The 4,206-nt window shown below is 45.8% G+C and overlaps 1 protein-coding gene across 1 annotated transcript in view; it reads left to right on the forward strand.

Moving 5' to 3' along the window:
* The window catches only part of LOC107574219 (zinc finger protein 239), a gene marked incomplete at its 5' end in the record, with an annotated part of 9,932 nt that extends 6,504 nt beyond the window's left edge, over positions 1 to 3,428 (forward strand). The window contains 4 exons of the mRNA XM_016260679.1: positions 1,109 to 1,266; positions 1,368 to 1,588; positions 1,715 to 1,812; positions 1,902 to 3,428. The remainder of the gene's footprint in view (positions 1 to 1,108; positions 1,267 to 1,367; positions 1,589 to 1,714; positions 1,813 to 1,901) is intronic.
* Positions 3,429 to 4,206: the final 778 nt, after the last annotated feature.

Raw genomic sequence — 4,206 nt, forward strand, 5'->3', positions numbered from 1 at the left:
TTTAATATGGATGCGTGCACTTTATTTGACTACTTTCAGACTGTTAAACAAAAACACCCACCCATGCCAGTATAAAGCTTGGAAAAGCAAGGATAATTTTTAATATAACTCCAATTGGATTTGTCTGAAAGAAGAAAGCCATATACACCTAGGATGCCTTGAGGGTGAGTAAAACAAGGGCAAATTTTTATTTTTGGATGAACTAACCCTTTAAACAGGAAAATAGTGTTTGAATGATGCAAGCAATTCAGTTCTTCTGTAGAGCAGCTCTGAAAGCAGGACAATAGTAAACAGTCAGTTTTTCAGTTAACGCTGTGATGTGTGACCGGTGCTTCACGTGATCATCTGCTTAATCTACTTTTGTGTTTTGGCTGGGGCTAAGCGCTTCTCATATCACAACTGTTCAGTGTTTTCATCCATATAATGATTATTTTAGGTTTTAGGCATTTAAATACATATGTACTAGCAAAAAATGCACTTACAGTTTATAAAATACACACTGATGTCTATGGAAGCTGCAATAATGATCCTTACAAATATAATTTGACTATGTTTTATTGATGTCAAATATACATTGTGTCATTTACAACGTTTGCTGTAATTTGAAACTTGCTTTTAATGTCTTTGAAGAGCAGAGCACGAGTATGTGTTGTCAATCCTACAGCTCAACATTAATTAACATGGCAGCACGGTCATTGCAAAGATGTTAAACTACCCACTACATTTACTTGCACATATTGGAGAATTGGAATATCAGATATTTCATCATATAGCTAACATGTTTGTGAATATTTTGAATAAAAAAGGAGAAATGAAAGCGTTACATCACTCATGCACATCTGTCGTGGCTGCGTTGTCACGTGACATGTCGCCATGGAAACAGGCGATACATTGTAAAATAGTGGTCGCTGTCACATGTGAAAGGGTTAAAGTCAGTTCATTGCTAGTTCAGTTCAATAACCAAGTAAAGCTCATCAATGATGGAACAAGTTCAGTTCATCTATAAAGCAGCTCTGGAGAAAACCGTTCAGTTCTCTTCCAGTAGTGTCTGCAATCAAGCTGATTGGTCTGTTAATCTCTTGCACATGTGAATGTTTAATCTACACAGTTTCCCAGAATGCCATGCAGCAGAGTTCAGTCCTCTAGCTGTTGCAGAGGAGGGGAAGCACCTCATCACCTGCATCCCTGGAGTCACTATCGTAACGGCCCAGAACGGCTTCAAGATCATCAAGTGGATTCACAACAAACTCCCGCCGCCCAACACAGGTGTGTGTGTGTGTGTGTGTGTGTGTGTGTGTGTGTGTGTGTGTGTGTTTTCTCTCGCCATCACCACTGCGTAAGTGAAAAAGCCCATGTGTGTTTGTCAGATCCATGGCTGCAGCGCAGTAAGAGTCCGGTTGGGAACCCACAGCGGATCCAGTTCAGCCGAGAGATGGTGGATCTGATGAAGAACCAGCAGTCCTGTTTGGTGCCCATCACAAAGTTCATTCCAGCATATCACCACCATTTAGCCAAGCAGTGCCGTGTGTCCGACTACGGATTCTCCAAACTGCTGGAGCTGCTGGAGGCCGTTCCTCACGTGCTGCAGGTCTGAACACAAGCACAGCTTTTCATTCAGTTCGCAGTTTTAACATCTGTTTGACATTCTCTGTGATTCCTCAGCCACTTTAAAATATGTATATATGTATGAATATATGTGTGTGTGTGTGCACAGATCCTGGGTCTAGGTCTCAAACGCTTCACTCAAGACCTGCTGAAGTTTCAGGCCAGTAAACCGGTAGTGATCGGGGACTTCACGCAGGCGTATCATTGGTGAGCATCTCAGTACGCCGTCTCTCTGTGCTGCTGAAGCGTGAGGCATTGCTGCTTCATCCTGATCTGTGTGTGTGTGTGTGTGTCAGGTGTTTCTGTGGTGGATTATGGGATGTGTGATCTGATGGACCTGCTTGCCAGACACGACGATCACAGTCTCTCAGCAGGACGCTGACATGCTCATCTCTGTTCCTAAGAGAGGTGAAGCACTGCTGCAGAGGCTTGAACGTTTCCGTGGTTTGTTTGTGTGCTGTATCACACTTGCAACACGCTGCATCTCAAGAGTGTAAAACTCACGGCTGGAATACATTACACAACTTATGAACCGATATTAAAGCACTAGACAGTACACTCTTTCTGACCTTATGAATGTTTACAGACGAGAGCTGTGCATCATACGCTAAACAGGCTTTCACAAAAAAAGAGATGTGTTAAAATGAAAACAATGTATTCTAGAATCGGCTCCAAATATCAAGCGTGTCTGATATCGATCTGCAGTATGAAGTCTTGTGTCCATCATGCACTACGTGATTTTCTCGGTCAGCTCCGACTGCCCAAAACCTGCAGACTGGCTCTGACTTTTAGTGTCTAGACTGCAGATGGGAGGGAATCTGAGCAAAAGGGGTTTGGTGCATTCCAGCCTTCAGAACAAACCTAACAACGCACGTTGATGAGCTGTGTGACGCTACCTTTCTTCATGGTTTCACTGTGGATCTTGAAGGAATCATACAGTAACGAATGCTAAACATCCATGATTTGTTTCTCTTCATCCATCTTTGAGCACTAGTTTGGTCTGATGAGATTTCAGTGTGGGCGGGACTAGTCAGCTAACACCACAGAAATAACCGACAGCTAGATGTAGAGCATGTTGCGGTCGTGACTGGTCAGGCCACGGTGTAACTCTGACACACAGGGTCTGTGCTTTCTGAATGGGTCTGTCTCCCTCAGAGCGGACGGCAGAGGAGCTGGAGCGCATGCGGCAATTTGGCAAAGAGGTGGTCGATCTTCTGAGACATCAGACTCACTTCCGGATGCCCTTCAGCAAATTCATCCCCACGTATCACCACCACTTCGGACGCCAGTGCAAGCTCTCCTACTACGGCTTCACCAAACTCATGGAGCTGTTTGAGGCCATTTCAGACATTCTTCTGGTCAGTACACGAGCGCGGATGTGAAGGTGCTGGAGCGCTCGGCAGCAGTCTCTGACACGCTGTGTTTGTGTCTCAGGTGCTGGAGTGTGGAGAGGAGGAGCGTGTGAAAGCGTTAGCGGCTCAGCTGGTGAAGCTGCTTCGAGCCCAGAGAGACTCCGGCCTAGCTGTCAGTCAGCTGTTGAGTGAATACAGCAAGACGTTTGTCTACAGCCTCCGCCTGCAGGACTACGACGCCGCCACGCTGCCCGCCCTGCTCAACAAACTCTGCCACGTGGTGAAGGTGAACGTCATTTCCTTTCATTGCGCTGATAAGCCTCCTTAAAAGCTGAAGACATTAAAGGTGTGGTTGAACTTTCGTGTGTAATGTTGCTGTTAGAGCATAAACAACGTCTGCAACGTTACGACACTTAAAGTTCAATGCAAAGTGCGATATTTTCTTTTAAAGAAATTGCTGTTTAAGGACTAGTGTATGACCGCAGGACTGCCACGAGCTGGAGAACACTCACACGCCGCAGAACACTCGTGTGTGTGTGTGTGTGTGTGTGTGTGTGTGCACGTTTTTGTGACAAACGAGGACATAAATGTGTATAATGACAAAGGTATGACAGGTATTACAAGGAGAAGGTGACTTTTCAGGACATTACCCCATGTCCCCCCTTTTCAAAACGCTTATAAATCACACAGAATGGAGTGTATTGAAAATCTGAAATAGCAGAAAGTCTCCTGTGAGGGGTAGGTTTAGGGGGAGGGTTGGTGTAGGGCAATAGAATATACGGTCTGTACAGTATAAAAACCATTACGCCTATGGAGAGTCCCCACTTTTCACAAAAACAAACCTGTGTGTGAGTGTGTGTGAGCGTGTGTGTGTGTGTATGAGCGTGAGTGCGAGCGCGAGCGTGAGCATGCGAGAGTGTGAGCGTGAGAGTGAGCGTGAGAGTGAGTGAGCGTGAGAGTGAGTGTGTGTGAGTGTGAGTGTGAGAGAGCGTGAGAGTGAGTGTGTGAGCGTGAGAGTGAGTGAGTGAGCGTGAGAGTGAGTGTGTGTGAGTGTATGAGTGTGAGAGAGAGTGAGTGTGAGAGAGCGTGAGTGTATGAGTGTGAGAGTGAGCGTGAGAGTGTGTGAGCGTGAGAGTGTGAGCGTGAGAGTGTGTGAGAGTGAGTGAGCGTGAGAGATCGTGAGCGTGAGAGAGCGTGAGTGTGTGTGTGTGTGTGTGTGTGTGTGTGTGTGCGCTCTCTCACTTCTGTC

Source organism: Sinocyclocheilus grahami, unplaced genomic scaffold (assembly GCF_001515645.1).
Source record: "Sinocyclocheilus grahami isolate Dianchi unplaced genomic scaffold, SAMN03320097.WGS_v1.1 scaffold2152.1, whole genome shotgun sequence".
Lineage (NCBI taxonomy): Eukaryota > Metazoa > Chordata > Actinopteri > Cypriniformes > Cyprinidae > Sinocyclocheilus > Sinocyclocheilus grahami.